At 36.0% G+C, this 8,980-nt stretch overlaps 1 long non-coding RNA gene across 1 annotated transcript in view; it reads right to left on the bottom strand.

Annotated features, from left to right (window-relative positions):
• Positions 1–2,498, bottom strand: part of LOC116662005 — a 190,474-nt gene extending 187,976 nt beyond the window's left edge. Inside the window, exon 1 of the long non-coding RNA XR_004317978.1 lies at positions 2,171–2,498. This is a non-coding gene — a long non-coding RNA (uncharacterized LOC116662005). The remainder of the gene's footprint in view (positions 1–2,170) is intronic.
• Positions 2,499–8,980: the final 6,482 nt, after the last annotated feature.

Below are 8,980 nucleotides of genomic sequence, written 5' to 3' on the forward strand. Positions count from 1 at the left end.
ATCATCTGCAATATAATAAAATCATTAATATGCTTCTTAGCGATATTACTGTTGGATTATATACATGTCACTTATTTTCTGTATTTCTTAACAGGAATTAAACATTAATCCTCAATGCATGATTTTCCCCTAGCCTGCCTTCTCTAGCTACAAATAATAAAGCTTATAGCATATAGATAGTGCCTTCTCTATTGTATTTTTTAATCTCCTTTACACTCGTGTCATAGTCATTATATCAAAAAAAAAAAAAAAGCTTCTGCTTTTAATGAAATAAACTCCACGCTACATTTTTCTTTCAGTCCCAACCAAGATTCAGCTTTTATATTCCCAAACATTATCTATATCATTGTATCTGGTGGGTACATTGTATTAATTAGAACTTTTTCATTTTTACATTTCTGTCCTACTAGACCAGCTCAAGTTATTAGAGATGGACGGTTTAAGCATTGCAGGCACCAGTGACATCACGGTTACCATAGAAATAAAAATCTAGCAACAATAATACTAGGGTTCTTTATCAGCCGCGCTGCATCGCTGGTGTTCAAATCCTCTATCCGCGGGTGAAAGCTCAGAAGCTCCCTGTCATTACAGGACCCATGCTATTCCAAACACGTTTTCAGAATTTAAAAATGAGAAGGGGGAAAAAAAGAAAGAGCAAGGGTTATTTATAGCCAGTCTGTCAACTTACATAATTAGTCACAGGTACTTCAAAGCCCTAAATGAAGAGAAGGTAAATAAAACATACACTTGAAACCTGGAGAGAAATAAGACCTCCTTTACGTGGTATTCATGACCAAAAATCAAATCCTGTATCATCAACTAAATAACAAATTAGGAAATTCCTAGGTGTGAAGACTCCTTTCCTTTTTACAAACTAGTTCTAGACTCTTTTTTTATATATATAAATATACCATTTTAATTAGTGTCTGAAAACAGGACTGTACCTTTAGAATATTTCTATTTTGAAAGCAAGCAAAGAGCTTACTCTGGGCTGTTTTTCACCTGCTACTTGAATTCTTATGGCGAGCCATCTGCTTTTAGACTGAATAGCTAGGTATTTTCTGTCAGTCACATTTCTGCAAGAATAAAGATTACTGTCAGAAACCAATTACTCACCCTGATTGTGGCCCACTAATAGTCAGCTCGCTACTGACCTTGATATAACTACATACACACACTTCACCCTACTCTGTTTAACAGAATGCAACATAGAATCATTTTGCAATTTTAAAATTTTAATTTATATTCTCTCTCCCTCTCTCTCTCTCCCTTCCCGCCTCCCTTGCCCCCTCCCTCCTCACTTCCATTCTCACTCCCTCTCTCGGGAGAAAAGCTGTGGCTGGAATGGAGAATGATTTTGAAGTAAGTTCTAAACTTGCCAAAATCTCCGACCAGCTACCATAAATTAATGACTCTTTTAGTAATCAATAACAAGACATGATTTCCCACTGAATTCCAACACTGCAGATCAATCTTTGGTTGCCACTATCTCTACAACTTAGTGTTCCAAAGATTTATGACGGTGGCAAAAATGCTTTATTGAAATACAGCATGCACTTAATTGAGTCCAATGCTGTACAAATTGCAAAGGTATGTAATGCTATAATTAATGTAATTAGAGAGAAAAATTGATTGTCATTACAAATGCAATGGGAGACTTGTACATTATTATATTTACCACACTAATGGGCTTATTGTTATTTATAAAATACATACCCATTTTACCAGTAAAATGGGTGAAAATTAATAATAAGGTAAAATAAGTAAACGGGGTGGTCTTTCAATGATTATGAGTAGCTTTAGGTAGCAGCAAACTCACATTACAGCACCGTCAACCCATTAATTTCATTTTAGTCATTTTCCTGATTAATTCTGATCACCAAAGCTGGATCAATCAAGTGGTGATCTTCATTGATCACTGAGGCAATATAAAAGGAATGCATTTTGATTTCCATACACCATTTATTTTGTGCCTATTGGCAGAGTCATACTTCCTCTGATCCTCTGGATAAACAAGGCTAGCAAACAAATGGTTCTGCCTTTCAAAATGCTATTTTACTTTGTCAGAGCCAGACAGTTCAGTTGCCACATTAAGTATAATCATACTCAAATATCTCAGACTATAAAACTGCAAGCCTAGCTGGAAAAAAAAAAAGTAAATCTTACTCACGATTCTAATCTGACATCGTGTAGATAGAGTCAAAGCATGTTTCTGAATTCAGGTGAAACCAGTTGTGGGTTTAGAAGTTGTCTGTATCCAGAAGTCGGGGAGGTTATATACATGAATGGAGGGGTAGAAAAGACAGCTCATAGATAGATGGACACAAGCACAGGCTCTGCAGATGAGAGAAACCTGATTGGTTTCAGGCCATGAATGTTGAAAACGAATGAGTCATCAAATAGCCTACTCAATTTTCTCATTGAAATGAAAATAACCGAAGACTAAAATAGCTCGATGTACGCTAGGAGTAGCTGCCCCAGCACCCTGTTGAAGAGGCCTCAAAGGAGCACCACAGGATCCTAAGGAGGGCCCCAAACCCTGCTGGGACTATGGGTTTAAGACAGGCAACTTCACGGTAACCGCAGCCAACAAGTTTCGTGTGTGCGCCTGTGTGCGTGTGAGCTGGGGGAGGAGGGAGGGCTCTCTTTCTGTTTCAGGCAGGCTCCTGAGGTTGGAAAATCCCTGGGGTTCTGAAGTACTCCCAGAGATTTAAACGTACCCAGATTCCTGTCGTTTGTATTCCCAATGGAGTTTTTCTAGAAAACATGATTTGAAACATCAATATCTACTCAAGCCATAACTCATGAATTAACTTAAATAATCTAAGATTTCTCTCAATTATCTTGATTTTTTTCAGCACCAAAAGAAAAACATGATTCATTTGAACATGTGACTACTAGTGTTTTTCCGACCCTCTCAAATCAAAAAAATTGCATCATCTTTTATCCAAATAAGACTGTAAAAAGTGGATGAAGGCTCTTAGTCTCTAAATCAGGGGACCGCAAACTTTTTTTTTACCTTAACACAAAGAAATACATTTTACATTGTGACCTAGTACACACACACGTGTGCCTGTAGACCTTTGCGTATATACACGAAACCAGGTCCTATAAATCAATACTTTACCTGTATGTAATACTTGCTGATGTTTTCTATTCTATTCTACTTTTTCAGTATGCCAGTTGTGACCTACTAAATTGACTGTATAACCCACTAATAGTTCTCACTTTGTAGTTTGAAAAGCAGTGTTCTAAATCACATTGGTCAGTAAGTTTCTAAAAGCCATGGCTTTACCTCCCCCCTGCCAAAAAAAAAATTTTTTTAATTTTTAAAAAATTAAAAGAAAAAAATGAAAGCCATGGCTGCCACTGCCACCATCACTCAGTCATAATATTCATGGTTTCTTTTCTCTTCCCCAAAAGAACTACAACCTTACCCCAAAAAGCAGAAACAAACCACGCGCGCACACACACCCACACACCCACACACCCCTCTCTGACATTTAGAGATGACAAGCAGAACCCCAATCACCTCAGCTGAATATTCATGTGTTAAAATATGGTAACTGATTTGCTTTTGCTGTGTCATCACTCTAATTTTTCAAGTGGCTTCATTCCAAGGCCAAAAAAAGATGCTTTCTCCCGGCCCTCGAATTATTGTTGAGGTGCTACTAAATCTCAGATGAGGCAGGCAAATAATTTCTGTCTCCTCTATTTGTTTTCTTTCTTAATTTAATTAAAACATGGATCATTTCAGTTTTCTGCCCCTATAATATAGTTATAGATTTAAGAGAGCTGTTTAGCTTATGAGTTCATACCTGGGCAGTGTTGAACATCGGCAGATGGAAAACTCGATGGTAGCCAGGACAACGCACTACAGATGGCTCCCAGCCAGTCTACCAAAACTTAGAGAGGAAATTTAGCAATAGCAACGGCTGGAATGGCTCTGTGGTTATCTTTCCTGGCAAGGAATGCAAAGGATTGCACTGTAACATGATGTTCAGCCAAGGATTTCATAGTATAGGAATGAAACCAGCTTTGGAGCCATGATTCAAAATCGCTAAAGTCTACATCCAACTGACAAGTAGATAATGGGAAAGTTCATTAAACACAAGAGAAACAATGTTATTCACGTTGCATAAAGCAAGTTATTGCAATAAGTAAAGTTCTTTCTTTTTATGGAACAGATGTGTTTCCAAAAATGTGGCTGTAAAACTAATTTATACACAACAAATCTTATGTTTCTACTGGTTTCCCTTACAAAATTTGAGATGAGTTCCCAGAAAAGAAGATATTCTAATATACTGAACTGAAAAGTTTTGGTGACAAGCTGAGTTGGTGCTATGCTTACAGACTAAGTAACTTGTGACCAGAACAGTATGATTTGGAGGAGCTCAAAAAAAAAAATCTGTCTGCTTCAAAGAACCTACCACATATTGCCATCTGCCTTCCAGTCACCATCAACTCTTTGGCTATAATAGCATTAGAAAACGTCTTCAATCAAGAAAATATATATAACTGGAGGAAACTCTAAATAAAAAAGATAAATGCACCCCAATGTTCATAGCAGCAATTTATACAATAGCCAAGATGTGGAAACAACCTAAATGTCCATCGACAGATGAATGGATAAAGAAGTTGTGGTACACATATGCAGTGGAATACTACTCAGCCATAAAAAAGAATAAAATAATGCCATTTGCAGCAACATGGATGGACCTGGAGACCTTCATACTAAGTGAAGTAAGCCAGAAAGAGAAAGAAAAATATCGTAAGATATCACTTATGTGTGGAATCTAAAAAAATGAGACAAATCAATTTATTTATAAAACAGACTCACAGACACAGAAAATAAATTTATGGTTACCAAAGGGGAAGGGGGCAGGTGGAGGGATAAATTAGGAGTTTTGGATTAGCAGATACAAACTACTACATATAAAATAAACTAATATTTAAAATAGATAAACAACATGGACCTACCATAAAGCACAGGGAACTATATTCAATATCTTGTAATAACTATATTGAAAAAGAATATGAAAAGAAATATATATATTTATAGCTGAATCACTACACTGTATACCAGAAACTATCACAATATTATAAATACACTATACTTTAATTTAAAAACAAAGAAAAAAAAAGAAAATATATATAAAATAATGACAGGTCACCTAGGAGTAGAAGGTCTTTAATTTGAATAATGAATTCAATGAACAGTTATTGAGCACCTAGTACATTCTAAGCCATCAGCTAGGAACTGAAAACAGAGATTTAAAAGGTCTCCTGCCCTTAAATTTAGGAGATTGTGGAGTAGATAAAAAATGCCCATATGTAAATGTGGAAAGTAACTGGCATAAGAAAGAAAAAGTTAACCTCTTCACCTTGCTTCCTCAAAGGATATTTAAGGAACAATCTGTTACGAGACAGAGAACTCCAGACCTGTGGTCAAAGGAATACTGGACTGGCTACTTGTGGGATACAGGCAGAATGTAACTATGAAAAGTGGGCCCGGGAAGGAGAACTAGAGGTACTGTTTTATCATTAATGATAATCAAGGAGACCTAGCATATATTTATTGGGTTATAGCTTTCTAAACTTTTAAATACATCTTTTTTTTTTTTAATATGCCCTACTTAGAGAGGAATATAGTAGGTAGAATGGACTCTTGAGCAAGAGTGCCTAGATCTGAATTCTGGATCGGGATGAAATGGATGAGTTATTTAACATTTGAATGCCTAGCTTTCCTCATTTGTTACATGAAAATAACATTATTACCTATTATTCACCTAATAGGGTTATTGCAGGAATGAAATTGACACAAAGTGATCATATTTCTTCTTACCATCATCATCACCACCACCACCACCACCACCTTCTATATCATCAGGCAGGTAAGGATACTATGGCTTTTAGAGGAATTTAGAAATTTTACCAGACTCATAAAACTAGTAAGTGATAGGACTGGAATTTAAATTTAGGTCATTCTAAATTATTCTTTTTAATTCTTCATTGTTACTTATTGAAATACAAGACACTCATAGAAAAATAGAAAGATAAAAAGTTGACAGACTGATGCTTCTTTACAAGTCTGGTTGAGAAACATAAATATCAGGAACTGAAAACCCATCCTCCTCATGTTCTGTCCAGTCACTTCCTCTCCTAAGCAAAACCACAGTATTGACTCTTAAAATAGGAGCTAGTTTTGCTTATTCTTAAACTCAACATAGATAAAATCATACAGTATTTACTTTTTTGTATCTTGCTGTTTTCCATGGTTCTGAGGTTCATCCATATAATTTAGTAGAGTTGTAAATCCTTTATTCTTAATCCTGTAGAGCACTGCCTTGTGCGGCTAACTAATTGATCCATTTCACATTCAGTGGGCAGTGGTCTACTTTCCAGTTTCTGTCTATTATAAATAGTACTGCTTTGAAAATTCTAGTGTACATCTTTTGGTAAACATAGGTATGCATTTGTGTTGAGTATATGCCTAAGAATAGAATTTCTGGATCTTAACTCTACATATGTTTAAATTTTATTATATATTGACAAAAGAGCTTATACCAATTTACACTTCCACCCCAGTAGTATATGTGAGTTCTGGTTGTCCTATAGCCTCTCCAACACTTGGCATGTTCCATCTTTTTATTTTAGCCATTCTGGTGTGTATGTACTGGTGGGTATGTACTGAGTTGCACTGTGGTTTTAATTTACATTTCATGAGGGTAGGTATCTCTTTCAATTAAAGTCTCGTTTTAGCTATAACAGTTTGCCACGTCAAGGTCTTTCTCCAAATAGATAAGCAATGTTGGGTCAAAAGAGGGGCTGGGTATTCATACAACAGTCTTAAGAATGTCATGTGAGGTCAGCAAAATGGTGAACTAGGAAGCTCCAGGCACCCATTCTCCATGGAAATTTATTTTATTTATACATATAGAGGTTGGCTTTATAAGAAGTCTCAAAGACAGATAAAGGTCTACAGCAATCAAGCAAATGCCCAATCAAGAAAAAGCCATATTCAAATTGGTATAGTAGTTTGTGGCATTTTCACTTGCCTTGGTCCCATCCCCTCCCTGATATGGCAAAATCTTGGTCTAGAGAAGGTGGAAATCTGGTTCCAAGTTAATCTCAAACCAGAGAAAGCAGAACACATGCTGTTTGTAATCTTCTAACCTGTCTGAAGGTTGCCTGAAGAACTGGTCTCTATTTTACTGAACATATAGCTCAGACAGGGTAAAACAGCATAACCTAGATCTCATAGTGGGAGAAAAGACAGAAAGTGTTGGGCACTGGTCACAAAAGCTGCAAGGAAACAACAGACTCCCAGACGTCTGGGACAGGAGAACATAGGTAGAGGCATACCATAGACCATTTAAGCTCATCAGGGGAAGATGGGGATGGAAGCTCTTTGGGAAATTTAGACTTTCAAAAGCAGTTATTTATACAGAGGAATCAAAAAATCCATAAACAGACCCAAGCAAGATATACACCAAGAAAACATTTGAGAATACCTTAAGCCTTCACCTGGGGCTTTTCTCAAGACTCAAAGCATATGCAGCTAGTAAGTATAGGACTGCTCTAGCCCAGAGCCAATTTGCATAAACTGGGCAAGGCAGCTGTTTTTTCAAATGTCCAATTTTCAACAAAAATATCACAGAGCATACAAAGAATATGGTACATTCAGAGGAACAAAATAAATCTCTAGAGATGATCTCTGATGAAGCACAGACATTGAACTTACTAGACAAAAACTTTAAAAGAAGTGTCTTAAGTATGCTCAAAGAGCTAAAGGGAAAATTGAACAAAGTGCTTAAGGAAAACAATACATGAACAAAATGAGAATTTCAACAGAGAAGTTACAAAAAGGAACCAAATGGAAACTCTGAAGCTGAAAAATACAATAACTAAATTGAAAATTTCACTAGAGGGGCTCAAGAGCATATTTGAGCAGGCAAAAGAAAAAAAAAATCAGAGAAAATGAAGACAGGACATTTAAAAATTCAAGTCTGAGAAGCAAAAAAAATGAAGAAAAGTGAACAAAGCATAAGAGACTTATGGGACACCATCAAGTTGTCCAAAACATGCATTATGAGGGTCTCAGAAAAAAAAAAAAGAGGCAGAGAGATTATTTGAAGAAATAATGGCCAAAAACTTTCTACATTTGAGGAAAGAAATGGACATACAAATGCAAGAAGTTCAATGAATTTTAAGTAGGAAAAATCCAGAGAGACCCAAAATGAGATATATTATAATCAAACTGGCATGAGGTAAACAAAAAATAGAGATTAGTGAAAGCAGAAAAAGAAAAATAACTCATCCCATGTATGTGATCCTTAATAACACATAGTGGATTCCTCAGCAAAAAACCTTAGAGGCCACAGGCAGCAGGATGATATTTTTAAGAGGATCAAAAGAAAAAAAAAATCTGTCAACTAAGAATTCTATACCCAGCAAAACTGTCTTTCAAAAGGTGAGGTGGAAATTAAGACATCCCCAAATAAACAAAAGCTTAGGGAGTTCATTACTACTAGCCCTTCCCTATAAGAAATGCTTAACAGAGTCCTTCAGGTTGAAACGAAATGACACTAGACAGAAACTAAATATACATAGAGAGACAATGATCTATGGCAAAGGTAAATACATGGGTAAATTTTAAAAACACTCCTTGACTGAGTCCATGAGGCTAGCATTACCCTGAAACTAAAGTCAAAGGTCCTACAGAAAAGAACACTACAGATCATTATTTGTGATAAATATTGATGTAAAAGTCCAACAAAATACTAGCAAACTGAATTCAGCAATAATAAAAGGATTATACACCATGACCATGTGGGTTCTATTTCTGGAATTCAGGGATGTTTGAACATATGCAAATCAATCAATGTAATACACTACATTAACTGAATGGAGGAGAAGAAAACCATATGGTGCTGCCAAGTGATACAGAAAAAGCTTCTAACAAAATTCAACACCCTTT

This window comes from Camelus ferus, chromosome X, assembly GCF_009834535.1.
Source record: "Camelus ferus isolate YT-003-E chromosome X, BCGSAC_Cfer_1.0, whole genome shotgun sequence".
NCBI classification, from domain to species: Eukaryota; Metazoa; Chordata; class Mammalia; order Artiodactyla; family Camelidae; genus Camelus; species Camelus ferus.